Source organism: Chenopodium album, chromosome 18 (assembly GCF_948465745.1).
Source record: "Chenopodium album chromosome 18, dcCheAlbu1.1, whole genome shotgun sequence".
Taxonomy (NCBI): Eukaryota; Viridiplantae; Streptophyta; class Magnoliopsida; order Caryophyllales; family Amaranthaceae; genus Chenopodium; species Chenopodium album.
The window spans coordinates 16841223-16860157 of NC_137851.1; the positions used below are offsets into that span (position 1 = coordinate 16841223).

The window sequence follows — 18935 nt, forward strand, 5'->3', positions numbered from 1 at the left end:
TAAAAATTACATATTATAAAATATACATTATTATGAATTTAATAAGACCTCACTTGATATATTTTTTTCTTGTAAATTATGGTATACTTAAGATCAAATTTTACAAGTGATATATACAAATACTATAGTATGTAAAATTGCAGCTTTTTATACTTTATACATACGATGACCATACACGTATAATAAACTAATAATACAGAATGTACTAACTTATGTTCTTTGTAGAGCTTGTTTGGTTGCCACTGTTTTCCATGGGCAATGAAAAATCCCTGATTTGCAATGTTAGTGGGTTATTTGGTTGTCTTGTGATTAATAAAATGGAGGCAAATGCAATTTCCTTGGTAATTATACCTGATGTACTAACGACTAAAGTTATACCATAGCGTCCAATCGAAAGAACTTTCGAGGCATGGTCTGGCTAGCTATGACATGTGCATCATCATCATCATTATTATTATTATTATTATTATTATTATTGTTATTATTCTTATTACTATTACTATTATTAAACTTATTAGCGTGTTAATTGTTTTACGTATTTATTATCGTTATGCTTATTAGCTTAGGGCGTGTTTGCATCGTTTTTGTTTTTAGTTTTATGATTTTTTGAAAATCAAAAACTAAAAACAGAAAACAAGAAAAAGGTGTTTTCACTTTTTTGTTATCAGTTTTCAAAATTATCATGATTTTAATAAGTTTGACTAATTTTTAATCCATTATATGACATATATCATATGATTTTAAAAAACAAAAAACAAAAAAATAGAAAACTACAGTGATGCCAAATGAACTCTTAATTAAATATGTCGTGTTTTTTTTTATTGTTTTTATTATCATTAAAATAATTGTTTAAATACTAAACAAGGAAAGGTTTAGATGCAATTAACATCATATTAATAAGGGCATATAGGTAAAGAAACATTTTAAAGATATAATTGTCTTCACACTAGATGAACAAACATCAATATTTATAAGAATATATAGGTAAACAAACATTTTAAGGATATATTGATAGGGGCATATAGGTTTAATAATGCATACTCTTCAATATATGAAATTTTGTATTGTTTAATCATAAATGTGTTGATTGAAAACTAAGGAAAAACATATCGAAACTAGGAGTACAATATTTAAATATTAAATTACTAAATATAGTTTACTTATTTCATTTTGTAGTGCCAATGCAAATTTCTTTTAGTATCACTTTTCGAGGCGCTTGAATATATTATCAATCTTCACAAAATCCAGTGGTTTTGGAAAGTATTCATCTAAACCAGCTTCTACAAATGCTTGAATGTCTGACTTGGATTCAGAACTTGTCATGCCAAATATTAAGCACTTAACACCCATAGCTCGCAACTCTTTAGTTGCCTTCACGTAAAAGAATTAGTTTTAAAATTAATATAAATATTAAAAAATTAGTAAATGCAAGGGTGATAATTTTACCCTTTGAAATTATAGTTCATTACTTTAATTGAAACTAGCCTTCTGGCCCGTGCATTGCACGGGTTATTCATAAAAAAATTGCATTGAACGATGAATGAGGAAATATCAATAAGTCATTATAGTTATAATGTGTAATCGAAAACATGATTAAAGAAATTTAATTTTTGGAACTTTGATTGAAAATGAGGATTAGATAAAGAAGGTGGAGGGGCTAAAATTAAAGGGAGAAAAGGAAAAGATTGAATTGAAGAAGGGAGATGAAGATGAAGTGTGCATGGAAGATGAAGTTTAAATTTAATGAAAGAATTAAAGAAAAATAGTGTAATAAAAAATTAATAATGTAAGAAGACATATAGCACTTGGGTTAAAGGGAGAAGAAGATGGAGAAGTGTAATAGGATGGAGACATGTATCTTTCTTGATTAGAGTTTTTAAATACTAAGTATAGATGATAGAAACATTAATTTTTTTTAATTTGAAAAATGAGGAATGAACCAGAATGCGATTATAGAAAAAAAAAGATCTTGAATATAAAGGTTCTTTTTATAGAATGATAATTAATATTAGGGATAAATACATATAATATAATTTATCTTGTATATAATGACTCAAATTTAATTATCTTATTCATACTATCAGCCAATTAGTACTTTATCTAAGTCCTAATTATGCCAAAATGTTATATTAATCATAACTGATTTATTAATAGCCTTATATCATTAAAAGATATGTTGTTAACATCAACATATGTAACATTAAGAAAGCCATTAAGATAATACAAAAAAGATTACCTGAATCCCATCCATTATTGGCATTTCCATATCCATAATAATAACATCAAAAGAATTGCCTTCAATGAAAGTGTTCACGGCCTCTTGACCATTTTCCACGACCTTAGTTTTAAACCCTTTATTGTTAAGCAACATTTGTTCGATCTTTCTAATGATAGCGGTATCATCTACAACTAAAGCAGTAAACTTTTTCGCATCATTCATGCTACTATCTCCAACCATTTTAGACATGTCTGAAAAACACACATAATCAAAATATTATTGACAACAACAACCAAATAAGTATACGAGAAATGTTACAGGGTATAGCTTATATAAGTATAATACATTTATCACGTGAAAAATGACTAAATTTCAAAATATATAAAAATTCACTTTCTAATTTTAACACATGCATTGCTAGCTTGTATTAAATATTACTTATCTTAGGTTAATAATAATGACATTGATTAGAGATCAACTCTTCCTAATTTTGTTTATTTTATTTTTATAAATGACACTAGCTAGCTATAAGGGGAAGGGAGAATTTTGAAGAAAAATATTTAAGATTACCTTTTTGCCGATGAATTGAATAGAAGCATATATACTTGGTCTTTTTTATTGCTTTTATATTGAAATAAGTGTTACGCACAAAATCAAGATGGCCTTAAGAAACAGAATCCGACGTGATACGATTGATTTAAAATAAAAAGTATGCTGATTTGATTTTGTATTACACACCTAGAATAATATAATTTGTAGTTGTTATCAGCCTTGCATCTATCAAGATTTATTAATTAGACTTCATAACCAAAATTAATTAACTATATGACAAATAATCTAACTCTTGTACATGGATTACATAGATACTTTATCTAATCTTTGAACTGTATCAGATTGGCTTGACATTTTGTACATAATCCAAAGTGATTCAAGAAATCATTTATCTTTTCACGAGATTTTTCCTGAAAAGTTTAAGTTCTTAACATTGTAACAAAATAAAATCTACAATATACAATCAAACCGGTCTCATATACTATATTGAGAAAGAAACTAGAATTATATGTATCCATTTTATCAACTAATCCTTATGTCTTTATTGTATTTTGATTAACATTGATTTTTTTTTTTTTTTTTTTTTTTTTTTTTTGCTATTTTAATTTCGTACCTTTAATTCATCCCTGTATCTTCAGTCATTATAATTGACCATCTAGAATTGATAATCTCATTGATTGTGAATGGGGTGTAACCTTTCTGGATTAAAATTTGTAGTTGTCTTGTCCTTTTAGTAAAATCCATTAACGATTTACAAGTTTCTTAAAACTTGTTGATAGCTCCATCCTTACTTTATTCCTTGTCCCTGTTGTATTAGTCAGGTTCAACTTTCAAAGATTGTCAACATATTCACACATGTTAAAATAGGCACACTTGAATCGACGCCTATAATACTCCATGCATATTTAGATCAATTACTGAGTATTTGAGATGACTTGAGTATTTAATATCAACTTACTATATATTTTTAATGGTACACTTTGTTTGATTTGATTGGAATTGAAGTAGCATTTTTGATCAATATATATGCTTATATTTGAAGACTAATATTAATTTTCTTGTTTGCAAATACTATAAGAGGAAAGGAAATAGGACGGTGAGCAGAAAGACTTACATTAAGAAAGTCTTTAAAGCAAAGTTCGGTGCATTTACAAAAATTATATTAGTTCTAGTCCAAAAGCAGATTTAAATGAAATTTGCATCAAGCTTGGATCATTATTGCCCATAACTACTTATATGTCTACCTATTTATCTAGATTGTATTGAACTGATCTACGAACCTTATGCTCAAGTACTATAGCATGCAAAATTTCTTGCTTTTTATATTTTATACATACGATGACTATACGTGTATAATAAATTAATAATATACTAAATTTTGTACTTCGTAATATCATGTCTCTTTCCTCTTATGTCTACATTCCGTTTTTTCCCATTAATTATGTCTCACTTCTTACATTCTTAACTTTTCAATAACTATTTAGTATAAAATCAGAACTTTTAATAACTTAATTTGATTTTACTTATATTTTTCATTGAGAAAACAACAACTAGCACTAAACAATTAAACCCTTAATACTAAAGATGTGTTCAACCTTCAACTATATGAACTACAATTTTGTCACACATAACTTCCATGCTCTAAGGTCTATCATTCTATCTATAGTTTCATGGTGTTGCACATTAGGTTTATACTTCGGATTGTTTGACCAATCTTGAGCATCCCCTTTGTTCTTATAAACCGGTACCATAGTTCTATCCTTCTAATAATCTTGTTTGTTATCCAAACCTTGTTAAATAAGTCTATTAGCCATTCAATACTAAACTAAACCTCGATAGGGATACTAGGGTCAATAACTTTCTATGATTTCATTCTTTTCAATGCCTTTTTTACTTTCATTATCTGTATATTCTACTTTCCATTGCCAAAATGCTCTTTTTTCTAGTTCCGAATCTTCAACATAGTGATGTCTTTGATGACACTACACACTTGAATACCCTTGAACAATGTATGAGACACTAGACCTGGCAAACGGGTCATTCGAGTCAGGTTAGTTCGGGTCGGGTCAATCAATATTCGGGTCGGGTCGGGTCAATTCGGGTTTCAGGTAAGTTTTGGGTTAATGGTAATTCAGGTCGGGTCAGGTATCGGGTCAACACTTCGGGTCGGGTTGATTTTGGATCGGGTCGAGTCATTTCGGGACGGGTTAGTCTTCGGGTCCAATTATCGGGTCAAATTCAGGTTGGATTACGTTCGGGTCGGGTCAATTCGGGTCAGGTCAATCCTCGTTTATGTCGATGTAGAAATTTGACCAATAATACTTCCTCCATTCTTTTTTACTTGACCCGCTTTGACTTTTACACTATTCACCACCCATTATTTGACCGTCTCTTATGAATTATTTTCAAGGAAAAACATATTCATGTGAGTCTTGTTAGAATCGTCTCAATAAGTAATAACATAATATATAACTTTTATAATTTTTACTTATGGAGAATTTAAGTTATTGATGATTAAAATTATGCACTGACAAGCGTGATAAATGAATTAGGTCAAGTAGAAAAGAATAAAGTAAGTAAATCATAATTATCAATAAGTATAAAGTATAATAATTGAATATTAATAATATATTCATTAGACAATTCCAACAGTACTATATACACAAGACTGTATTGTTTCATATGTATGATCACTATCATTGATTAATTGGTCAAAAATTCAAATTATATAAAGTAAATAGTGGAAAAAAAATTCAATGTTAACACTTAAAAGAAGAAGCTAAGAGTAATAATAACAACAACAATGTTCCTAATCAAATGGAACTCTTTATGAATTACAGGTACTAAATTACATGCACATTGGATTCGGCTTCTCAATGGTCAGCCGGTCCTTTATCTCCATGAGGATGGAGTAGCAATCTTTATTAAACTCGTACCTTGGGATGTACGGTTTAAATTCCTTCTTTTTCTTCTAGGTCGGCTAATCAGATTCATCGACCGCCTAGAATTCTTTTTTCTTTTTGCTCTCTTCAGCTTTCGGAGCCGGCTAAACAGACTGGCTCTCCTTTTGTTTGTCAGACTTTTTAGAGTCTGATTGATTACTAGACGAGCAGAGGTCGGTGGCATGTATGTAAAACTCTCCGCCTCCATCAGCGCCTCTTAAAGGGTGAAAACCCTCTTCCTGACGAGGTCAAACTTAAAGGTTGACCTATCCTTCAGACCCTTAAAGAAGTTTATGTAGGCTACTTCGTCAGACAGTCCTTGAATCTGGATTCTCACCAGATTGAACCGCCTGACGTAGGAGCGAAGACCTTCTATCTCTCCTTGCCGGATGGTGCTCAAGTCGAGACTTGTTTTCTTGGCAGGGATGTTCATCGAGAAGTTGGAAGCAAACAAGAAGGCAAGCCTCTTGAAGCTGTCAATACATCCGGCTGGCAGGTTGCCAAATCATTGTTGGGCTATTCCCTTCAATGTAGCCGGAAAACATTTGCACCATATGGCATCATCCAACCCCTGCATGTGCATAAGGTTGGTGTAGGCCATGAGGTGATCCTCAGGGTTGGTGGTACCATCGTAGGCACCAACCAAGACATTCTTAACCTTGGCCGGCTGTGCCACCTCGGTTATTTCCCTAGTGAACACAGAGGTTTGTTCACCAAGTCTGAGCAGCCGGAGCTGCTAGTCCAGGGGTTGGACATTGTATACTACCTGACCTCCAAAGAGGGCCGACTGCATGAGCAGTGGGTGATATGTCTATTTTATATAGTGATTTACCCCCGTCCCTTGGTCATAATTAGGAGTATTTTTGGCTTTATAGAGCCACTTTTATTACTAATATGTATTTTCTAGTGTTTTCGTAGTTTTGGTAGTGTTTTGTAGGAAATTGCAGATTTGGAGCATTTTCCCGGATTTATTTGGATCCACTACGAGAACAAGAAGATATTGACCATCTTTAATAGGCCAAGGCCAGTTAGAGTCATCAAACCGGTGATTAAGGGCTCGACTTAGAAGAAAACGAGGCATTGGACCGAGTGATTAAAGCCCTAAAGAGGAAATTAGCGTTTGGGCCAAGTTATTAGCCCAACGAGAGTCTAAGAGGTGCCTACAAGCTCCGCTCGGCCGGATGGAGGCTCGCCCGAAGGCACGCCCGACCGGGCGGGGCGGAAGAAGAAGGAAGTGTCCCTTCGCCCGAGCTCGCGCCCGATCGGGCGCGAGAGATGATCTCATGATGAAAAAGGCGCGCCCGACCGGGTGATGCACCGCCCGACCGGGCGCGTGTTTTGGAGACGATTTTCCATGATTTTTACTTAGTTTCTAATTAGGATTATTAAGCTTTATATAAATACGTTTTGTTTATGTAGACACCTAAAAATGTCTCCCCAAAACCAAACTCGATGATGAAAAACCTTTCACCGCCATTATTGGTCAACAATTTGGATTTCTTAAATCCATATTTATTCCCAATACATTTCATAAATCAATCCAATTCCTAGCTCATTTCCCTAAACCATAACTTACTTTCCACTTTTCGTGTCCACATCACAAAACCGAGAGAAACTTATTTTTTGGCCCTATAATTTTGATCCAATTATTATTTGGTCGAATAGGTCTTGAAATAAGCTTTCCAATGATATATCATAAGCCCAATTCCAATTTAAAATGAAGAAGATATGAGCAAAATACTAAACTCGGCCCAAAACCGACACCCTTTCACTAAAACGGCCATATCTTAGAATCTACAAATGATTTTGAACTGATTTTAATTGAATTGGAAAGTAGACTTGATAAGCTTTCCAATGATATATTATATGACTTATTCTGAGTTACGAATCAAAAGTTATCATAGTTTTTAAAAACGCGTAAAAAATTGTAATTATCGCGCAACAACTAAATTGCCGCGTTGTGGCAATTGCTGACGTGTCACGGTGCCTGGTACCGTGACACGGTCCTTTCACGTGTCTTCTCCGTGTTTTCTTTACGCGTTTATGAATCTGGACGCAATTTTGGGTAGATGTGCAACGTGACACGGCGCCATGTGGCGCGCCACGGTGGACATTGTCGCGTCGCGGTGTCCGTGTCACAATACAGATACCATGACACGGGATTTGTCTGTGTGCTCTCCATGTACAATTTTCACACGCTTTGTCAGTTTACACGTATTTAGAGCAAAATTGCGCACCGTGACACGGTAACCTGTACCGTGTCACGGCACGCATTGCCGTGTCGGGGCAGACACATGCCTTGTCACGGTGCCCCAAATTAGGGTTTTTATCTTTTCTAGGGTTCTGTGTGATCCCCTATTCATTTCCTCTATAGATACGAGCCTCATTTCTACAGTTCGGGGCACCAAATCATTCTCTCTTCCTCTCTTCTACACCAAAAATCATTCTCTCTCTCTCCCTCTCTCATACTCTAAGCCTTAAACCTATATTCCTAACTACATCATTCCTTCTTTAAGCACTCCAAGGAGTCCATACAAAACCCGAGGTTCCGTTCTTAAATCAAGGCGTGAAAGGTAGAATTAACTGAGGGTTTGGACCAAACCAACTCTACTTTCATTTAATTATTTCAATTTGATTTATATTTTTATTGAAGTTACTAACAATTTATTCATGATGTAGAAATTTAAAAGAGCGCGCGGAATATGAGTAATTAATTTAATTACTTATTTTATAATAATATTGCTACTATCATGATTAGAGTTATTTATATTTGATTTGACTAACGTTATTATGGTTAAATTGCTTCCAATATTAATGTTGATTTTATTATATTTTTTTATGATCACCAAATTGCATGTTTAAAGGGAATATGTAATTGAAAATCACGCCTAATAAGATAATTTGGACGACTGGTTTAGGTTCCTTTTTAATCTTATTATTTAATCGAAGTGATCACGATATTTTAGAATTATTTGTTGCAGTAATATTCAACCAATTTAGCATAATAATAGTTTGGAGCGAATTGAATATTTTGTTTGTATGCCTTTGAGATCATAGGAATACTTTTCACAATAAGAATCGAGTAGAGGCTAATACGGGCGAATGTAGCTCCATGACTCACTTCGTACCATCATCCCCGATCCTGCTTTCGTGGTTTCAAACCATATGGAGTTAGTAATCTCATGGATTATGAATGGGGTGTAACCTTCATGGGTCAATCGTTGTCCCTTTATTCGTTGTTGCCTTTTATGATCCGTGAACGGTTTACAAGTTCCTTAAAAAATTGTTGGCGGCTCCCTACTTTGCTTTGTCCCTAATCGTATACGTCAATTCCCACTTCCTATGAGTACCAAGCATATTCACACATGCTTAACGTAGGCGCACTTCAAACGACACCTACAATTTAGTCTTGATACAATTATCTCTTTCATTAGCTAAATTCTCTCTTAAGCTTAGACTTCTCTTTATGTCTCTCTCTACAACTCTTGGTTTTATACAATTCATTATTTCTTTTAATTTTGGTAACGATTTCTTCCCTTTTGTTTTCAGTAATTTATTTGCTTTTATTCATCATGTTTTGTTTAATTGCTTTGATTAGTTTAGATTTAATTATGTGTGAATAGATTATTTTCTAGGGTTGTGGGATCCATAAATAATATAAAGGGGTAATTTATTATTGTTAATTGTCAATGCTTGATTAATTTCCTATTGATTGATTTAATGCTATGCAATTAGATTAGGCCTAGTTTATTTGTATTAGTTATGCAATATTGATTCAAGATTCGAGAGATGAGAATTGATGTTTAGGCTTAGTTTCAATAGGCAGGTTCATTTATAAATGGTTAAGTCAAGATTCGAGAGATGCGATTTAATACCGGTAGATTAATTATGTGAATGTAATACGTAGCGAAAGCCTTTTATGATCTGATTAATTATTGCATTGATGATAGATTATTATGTTTTGCCCTGGAATATTGTTTATTGGTGAACCTATACCCTAGGCTTTTAACCAATACTCTTATCAATAATCTTTCATAGCCCAAGGTCGGTTAGAGTCATTTTTCGGATTATTATGTTTTGGACACGGTTTTATTTTTATTTCTAATTGTTTTTGTAGTCTAGATTATTCCCTTTTGTCTCAGAGATCTGAGACAATTCTCATATTTGTTGTTTAGTTATTTGTTTATGCCCAGGTGTTCTAGATTAGGTTATATCCTATTCGATCCTGAGAACGAGCGCTCTTTTCATAGACAAAAGAATCTTTACAAGCAAATACTGGTGGGTTCAGGGGGTGATATTCCTAGGGACCTTCCATCTGATTCTAGTGATTCGGAAGCTTCTTCAGAACCAAAATTAGAGATGACAACAGTTCCACCTCGTAAGCTCAGCGATTATTCGCAGCCGTCCCTGACGGATTTTCCACATCTTACCCCTACTCCAGATCTCGAGGGAGGGCAATTCGAGATCAAACCCCAGTTTATCACGATAATAGAAAGAAAGCAATTTAGTGGAGCTAAAGGTGAAGACCCTAATCTTCATATTGCAGATTTCGATTTGTTAGTATTGCAATACCATTTGGCAAGCTAGGTTCACGTAAGACCAAATCAGGGAGATTCTTTTTCCCTTTTCTTTATGTGGTAAAGCAAATTATGGTATAATGGATTGAATAAAACTGCACTTGGTATAACTGACTGGGAGACTCTTGCTTTGAATTTCTATAATAAATATTACCCTGCAGAGAGGACAACTTTATTGAGGAGTGTAATTCAAAACTTTGCCCAAGAGCCAAATGAAACTTTATGTGAGGCTTGGGAAAGATTCAAGGATCTGCAGTGAGAGTGTCCCCATCATAATTTAGCACAGTGGAAGCTAATCCAAGCCTTTTACAATGGGATTGGAAATTCATCCAGAACAATTTTAGATTCTGCAGCTAATGGTAGATTTATGAATCTTAATGTAGATGATGCTGGTCAAGTTATCGAAGAGATGACAATTCACAATTCCCAATAAAGGAATCCTAGAGGCTTTGCAAACAAAGGCAAACATAGTGTCGATTTAGTATCATTTTTGCAAGCTCAATTAACTTCAATTAGCCACAAATTAGATAATCTTAGTACTGCTATTCCTAATTTTATAGCTAATGTTTCTGCTGTTAATAATTCTAATGAAGCTTTTTGTGAAAATTGTGGAATTGTAGGACATTAGGAGCAAGATTGTAGGAGTTCCATGGAGCAAGTTAATGCCTTTCAAACCTATAGGTAAAATAACCCATACTCCAAAACTTATAATCCTGGCCTCCAAAACCAGCCATATCTTTCCTACCGGAGCACCAATGTGCAAAACCCTCCACCTCCACAACAACCACCACCACAACAGAATATTACCATCCTAACTCTGGTCAGAATACCCAATCACAAACCCCTCCATCTTCTGACCCTGCCTTGTTAGAAATTAGAGCGATGCTATCAAATATGCAAAAGCACATGGAGAGTAGGGATGCACAAATTGATTCAATCTTAGCTCATAATAAAATTATGGATAGTCAAATTGCGCAAATTTCCTCTACTCTACAAACCCGTCAGTAGGGAGCACTACCATTGCAACCAATCCACACTACGGATCATGCTGTAATTACTCTGAGGAGTGGTTCACACTATGATGGGCCTTCTATGCCCAAGGATGATGAATCTGTTACAACAATAATTGCTAATCCTGATTCCCTTGTACCAAGTGCTAATGTTACTAACCCTGAAGGGCCACAGGAGAAAACTAACTCTTCTAATGTTTCTTTGCAAGGTAAATCTCAGGACAAGGTTGGAGATGTGTAGGGCCCAGTCATCAAAGTTCCATTCCCAAATAGACATTTGAAAAGTAAGTTTGATAAGCAATTTGGTAAGTTTTTGGAGGTTGTGAAAAATCTACAGGTAAAAGTTCCTTTCACTTATTTAATCACTCAGGTTCCTGCATATGCTGAATTTATGAATGATATTTTGACTAGTAAAAGGGCCTTTGATGAGGTAGAAACTATAGCTTTTACAGAGGAATGTAGTGCTTTATTGCAATATAAATCCCCTCCTAAATTAAAGAATCCTGGTAGTTTGGCTATCCCTTGTCATATCGGTAATGTCTTCATTGATAAAGCATTGTGTGATTTGGGTGCTAATGTTAGTGTTATGCCATCGTCTGTGTGTTCTAAACTTAACATGGGTGATTTAAAAGTTACTAACATTACTTTACAGATGGCAGACCATTCTGCTAAATACCCCTTATATATTCTAGAGGATGTCTGTAGGGAATATTTCAAGCATCCCACACTTGAGCCCCACTGTGATCATACACTTAAGCATGGTGGCATCCAAAGGGAAGGAAGCTAGAGCAAAAGAGTCGCCAACAAGTTTTAGGAACTTGTAAACCGTTCACATGGTGAAGGTTACACCCCTTAACGATCCAGGAGATCGTTAACTCCAATAGGTCTGGAACCATTGACGTGGGAAAATTAGGTCGTTGGACTAATCCTCCTAAGCCAAACAAAATTTATAAACACTCAACAAACCTAAATACAAGTATAGAGGTAAGTCAAGGGTCGAACCCAAAGGAACGGTAATGTCTAAGTGCTTCCAATTATGCGCCTAAGCTAGGTCAAAGACGAAGGGTAAAAGAGGACACTAACAACTACTAAGACAAAGAAACCAAACAAATAAAGTGCTAGGGATTAGGATTCACTTATAATAGCAATGAACAATGCAAATTGGTTTAGGAAGTTGACTAAGTCAAGCAATGTGAGGGAAGATCAATTATGCAACCAAAAGAGCATATCAAGCTATTCTCCTAGAGGTCTAACTAGCATCAATTACGATAAACTCTAGCTAGGAAACATCACAAGACACCTCAATCATGTAAATACAAGCCACAAATCAATGGTCCGTATCAATGTGAACTTACAATGCAATCTAGTGCGAATAACTAGGGTGATCAAGCCTAAATCAAACACACACATGCACATAATCAATTAACCAATTTAATCACATCATCAACTCCATCAAAATCCCCAATCTACATCAATCCATTACATAATACAAGCTTCACCAAATCCCTAACCAAACAACTACTCTAGCAACATCATCAATTCAACAAACAACTAAAGAAATCAACAATCAACAATCAAAGAATCAACAATAAAAAAAGAACAATTACTCTAATCAAACATCAATCATCAAATCATCAAAATCCAATCAAAATCAAACAATCTAAACATGAATACTAAACAAAACAATAAATGAGATAGAATTTAGAAATGCTCATTGATAATAGAGTAGATCTCCAATACAATTGTCACCATTGAATCTTCAATCTCTCAATCACCATTGAAATTCTTCACTTTCTCTCTCTAAAATCTACTCCTAAAACTAACCCCTAGATCTAGAGAGAGAAGCTCTCAACTAAGCTAAGAATATGATCTAATTCTATTATTAACTTCTTACAAAAATTGGGTTCAAATAGGTATAAGAAGAGAGAGAAAATCGTCGAAATCCGATCGGAAAAGACCCACGCCGGTGCGGCCGCACAACAGAGGATGTGCACCCGCACCACCATGATGTGCGCCCGCACCACCATGGTGTGCGGCCGCACATCCTTCATGTTCGGCCGCACCTTCTGCGCGTGCGGCCGCACTCAGCTGGGTTTCTTCGAATCTTCAACTCTTCAAGCTCAAGGGGTGCACACATGATTTATGATGGTGATGGGCACTAGGAGTGGCAGTAGCTAAGGCTTAATATTGAGGGCACACACTTCCTTTGAAGGGAGCACCGCAAGCGAGCACAAGAGAAGAGCCAAGACTTGGAACTTCCACTTCTTTGCATCTTGAGCTTCCCAAATTCCATGAACTTGATCCAAAAGCTTCTTCCACCATAGTGGATCACCAAAATCAAGACCCGAACCTCGTCCAATACCTACAACCACGAAAATAGAGCAAATAAAGAAGAAAAGGCTAGAAAACCAACAAAATGCACAAAAGCTACAAAATAAGAGAAGAAAGGTAAAATTAAGCAACAAAGCATAAAAATAAGAACTTATTAAGCATGAAAGCTATGAAAAGAGAATAGAAAGGACCTAAATGCTCGTCAAATGTGTGCCATTTATGACACACATCAACCATGACTGGAAGTTCGGGGATGAAGGTACAAATCCAACCTAAAAGAGATTGAACCTGCCCTAATAATAGGCCTCTACTTTATTCTTCTCGTATTCATGTGCGCTTTCTGACTAACATTCAATCAATAGGTTAACCCTAAACCTGTTTAATCTATGTTGGTTGAATATTAATGCACCAGCAAATCTATTATTGGCGATCACTTGAATTATAATCATATAAGCCTAAACAAGATTATTAATTATCTTATTAAGCGTGATTACAAGTACAAATTCCCTTTAAACCTGTAAGAAAGGGCGTGACCAAGCAATAACAATAATAAATATCAAGCAACATAAAATAATCATCATCAAAATAATAATATTCTCAATAAAGCTTAATAATAATAGCAAGATCCTAAGCATGATACTAACATGATATAAAGAAAGAATAGGAAGCATCACAGATGACATAGAAACCAATAAAAGCATCCTAACATGATACTAGGAATTAAAAATAATCAAAGCGTGATTTCTATATCAAAATAACAATAATTAAATTACTTACTTCGATGCCTCGTATCTCTTTCTAATAACAAAGTACACGCGTTAGTAACTTCAAGGAAAATATTAAACAGTAAATCTAATCAAAGAATTGAAATAGGATTTGGGACCAAACCCTCAGAAATTATCAATCTTTCACGTCTAGGGCGAAGCCAACTTTGAACTTGGCTAGGTGTGTCTAGAACTAATGTATGTGGAATTTTGTATTTTGAAAAGGGGAAGTTTAGAAAAAGAATAGAGGGAGAAAGCTTCTAGCTTTAGAGAGAAAATAGAGAGAGATGATTGTTGATGGTGGAAAACGGAGAGATACGACCCTTATTTATAGAAAAATAGTCCGGAAACAAATCAAGTCCTATTTGGAATAAAACTGGCATCTGTCGCCAGGCGACATACATCAGCGCCAGGCGACAGGATTAGCGCCAGGCGACATACGTTGTCGTCGTTTGGCGCTAATTAAAAGATAAAACGCGCTTTTGTACCGAATCCTCTTCTTAATATGATTAAGCAGCAAATTCCGTGTTTATCAGATTAAAATCAGGTTTATCATAAAACACTTATTTTATTCCAAATAAAACTCTTTAAAATATAATTATTAATCCTAATTCCATTAGAATTTAAAAGAACCTTCTAAATAATCTAGAAGATTAAAATCAATCCTAATAACTTTAGGAATAATAATTAATAGACCCTCCTCTAGATCATTGGGCCGCATATAAAATTCTTTTCGAGCCCAATTTAATTTAATCCATAACTTCCTCATTATTCATCAGAATTGGGCTTATAATATCGTTGGAAAGCTCTTTTCGAGCCCGATCTAACTACACTATTATTATTGGACCCTCATCATGGACCAAACTAAATTGGACTGGCTACTTTCATAAATAGAGTGTAAAAAGAAATATTTTCAAAAACAGAAAGAGCGATATTTTAATAAAAACACCCACATCACTAGACTTTCCATACTTTCACTTCGTTCGATAATCAAATGATTTGAAAGGTATTCATCACTGCGTTTGGTTTTGGGGAGACACATTTGGGTGTTTACAGAAGCCCTTACTTTGACTGAGTTTGGAGAAACGCAAGTTTCAAAAACAAAAGTCAAAGTAGCGATAAGGTCGGAGAATGATTCAGAACGTTCTGCGATCCTAAATCATTCTTGTAACGCCAATACCTGCAAACTAGCATTAGTTAAACAGATAAAAGAGTTAAGAAACGCGTATCTTGCACCGTCGAGCACACGTCTCTGGAGTAACCGATATCGTTGCTGTATTTTGTTGGTGACGACCTCCATAGTGCCTCGTGAACGCCATCTGAAGGTAACAGTGCCTCACTATCTTCACTCGCCTGTGACAATCCTCCACAGTGCCTCGGGAACATCGTCCAAGGTGACTGTGCCTCGCCATCTTCAGGGTTGTGGCAGTACCTCGCCATGGCCGTGCCTCGCCGCTATAGACAGTCTCCTCTTTGCTTTGGGACATCGTCGAAGACCGCTGCTTATAGCTATCTTCAGTTGTGGCCGTACCTCGCCACGGCTGTACCTCGCCGCTGTAGACAACCTCCTCTTTGCTTCGGGACATCGTCGAAGACCGCTGCTTGTAGCCATCTTCAGTTTTATGGTGATAACCTTCCCAGGAAAGTTATCGAAGACCACCGCTTGTTGATCCTCAGTGCTTCGCTTTATAAATGCTGATTTTGCTGTTGTGCCAATACCTCGACACATTTTGTGAATGAGCCAGTACCTCAGCGCTTGTGCTTATTTGTGAACCTATACTTCGGTGCCTGCGATGAGCCAATACTTAGGCGCTTTAAGCTAAGTGAGACGATCATTTGTCAGGTCGATCACTTACTGCGATTGTAATCGAGCCGACTACTAATCATGTCAAATTGCTTATAAGGGCTAACTGGCGCACCAAGTAACCCGAAATTGCTGTATAAGGTCCGCATAATCATTTATGGGGGCCACGCATCCTGTTGCCGCACTTGCGCACTCTTTTACGATTTGTCGCCAGGATTCAGCTCTGTCGCCAGGATTCAACTCTGTCGCCAGGCAACAGGCATTAGTGCCTGGCGAGAAGCTTGTCGTCTGGCGCTGATGTCGGGTTTTTCGAATAAAACCCCTTTCTTCTTCATTTTGTCGTTGCTGTTGCTCTTTGCTCGCGATTTTGCTCGGAAGTTCAACTTGCTCGTTCTCCTCCATTTCTCAACCAAATTCGCTCAAGCTTATTTCATCTAGTTTCCCGATCCATGTAAGTTTCCTTCAAAATCACTTCGGTTTTGCTGAATTTTGCATGCTTTGTTCACGAATTTTTGGGAAATTCGAAACTTATATTGCTTAATTTGCTTTGTTCATTGGATCTTATGCCATGAAATTGCTTTATTATTTTTATATATTACCTTGGGAGCATTTTAAGACTTGTTTGACTCAATTTGGTGAAGAAATGAGCGAATTGCCATTGTTGAACCCCTTGAGTTTGTGAGAACAATGTGGCTTGTTCTTCGCATTTTTGCTAGCTATTCTTGTTCAGTTTGTCACAATATTTGTCATAGTATTACAAGAAATTGTTTGATTGCTGAAAAAATGCTATTTCTGCATGTATTGAAATTGTGCTCTGTTTTAGTACTACGTACTCTATTTTGTTGAACATAGTATCATGCGGCTAGGCGAACCTTAGATACTATGGAACCCTTAATTTACTGCTGCTTTGCATAATATAGCATGACTAGACGACGCGACTCTGGCTCTCGTTCTAGGGAGGCTCATCGGGAGGACGATCTCGTTGATGCCGGCGTAGGAATCTCTTCTTCTCTAGGGGAGTTCCCAGAGCGGGACGAGCGCACTCTGTACTTTGCACCCGAGTTTCACATATCGGAGCGCGTTCGGCGTGGGATTCACAGTGGGAGAGTCCGTAGCCATGGTTCTGGCAACGACGCTATCGGTTCCTTGTATGATACATACTTTCGCGACCATGACGGTTTGCGTCGTCGATAGGAGTCTTGTGGCTTGACTCCTCTGCTTTGAGCCACACGGGCTTTGTATTCCTTCGGGTCGAGCCGTTACGTGGTTCGAGCTTTGGTGGAGTTCTTTTAGGACACCACCAACACTTTCCATGTTCCCTGGGGTGAGATGACTGTTACCCCTACCGACTTCAGTCTCATCACGGGGTTGGAGTTTCGTTCGGTCGCACTTCCGTTTGTTAGCGAGATCACAGTCTTTTCTCCAGTGGTACTGGAGCTGTTGGGCCCCATCACTGTTCGGGCTCGTAGTGAGGCTGAGCCGACGCATCTCAGCTCTCGATGTATCCGCCGGTCCATGCTCGTGGTGGATTTTCAGGATGGTGCGACCACCCTAGAGCAGCGGGTACGCATCTTTGCTCTTATCTTGCTGTCAGGGACCTTTTCACCCGACAGAGGTAGTCGAGTCTTACTCTAATACTTGCCTGCTCTTCGCGACCTTCACATGGTGGGGTCGTATGATTGGGCCAGCTTGGCCTACGCGGACTTCCTAGTCGGATTGCGGCTTTCTAGTCGTCATGGTTCCTTCGAGGGAGATATCGCGCTCTCCAGCTTTTGGAGACTCGTAGAGGTATACTTTATTTCCTTTATCAAAGTTAGCTCTAGATCTGCATTAGCTTTTATTGAAACTTCTTTATCCTTGTAGATCTGGTTCTACGAGTATTTTCCGTCTCTTGCGCCGGCAAAACCTTCACCTCGCGAGCTCCCCCTTGCTGCCTGTTGGGGAGGCCGTCTCAATGACCAGGCTGCTTCTGCTTGTGTTCGAGAGTTGATCCTCTCGGTACGTTCCTTGAATAATTGTCTCTTAGTACCTTTTTTGTAGGATTTTATCTCATGAATATGCATTTTGTAGGAGCCTGCTGTAGAGTTTCGGTTGTGGACCGATTTGGAATTCCTGCGCTCGCTGCGCAGTACACTGCTTAGCGTCGGTACTTTCAGGGGATATACGTTGCTGTAGTGTACTTAGGTGAGAGAGTGTCTATTCAACACTCCTTGGAGGCTTTTGTCGTTTCTGCTCGTCCTCCTCGGCACATGTTTGACCAGACTAGATTGAGGACTTTAGCGAGTTGGTCACCAGCGGGTACTCCGTGGCAGACTCACGCCCGAGCGGAGCAGTGTTATGGAGAGGTGTTGTTGCCACTTTTGGCTCCACCACCTGTTTTGCCAGAGGGAGGAAAGGTATTCCTCGTTTTCTGTGTTTGTCCTTTAGATAGCCCCCAAGTAGATACTAATAATTTGGATTTGTTTTGCCAGGATACGCGTGCAAAGTTCGTTCCTCCACCGGCATCCATCACCTATCAGGGGATGTATGGCCCGGTTGAGGAGATGATTCCACTGGCTCCTCCAGAACATCGTTTTATCGAGCAGTCGATACCTCGGCATCAGACTTGGGTGAGTCATTTGTTCATTGTTTACTTATATATCTTTGATTGTTACTGACTTGTTCTCTTGATAGTTTACTCGCAAGGTGGTAGCGAGGATGGCGAGGGGTATGGACGCCTTCCGCTACCAGCTGGTGA

General features: G+C 36.9%; 1 non-coding gene and 1 pseudogene across 1 annotated transcript; both read right to left on the reverse strand.

Annotated features, from left to right (window-relative positions):
• Nucleotides 1-1200: 1200 nt before the first annotated feature.
• On the reverse strand, nt 1201-2458 carry LOC145591922 (two-component response regulator 24 pseudogene; annotated as a pseudogene).
• An 8003-nt stretch (nt 2459-10461) lies between these two features.
• Nucleotides 10462-10568, reverse strand: LOC145593317 (small nucleolar RNA R71). The gene has a single exon (XR_014102664.1). It is a non-coding gene; the product is annotated as a small nucleolar RNA R71 (small nucleolar RNA).
• Between the last annotated feature and the right edge of the window lie 8367 nt (nt 10569-18935).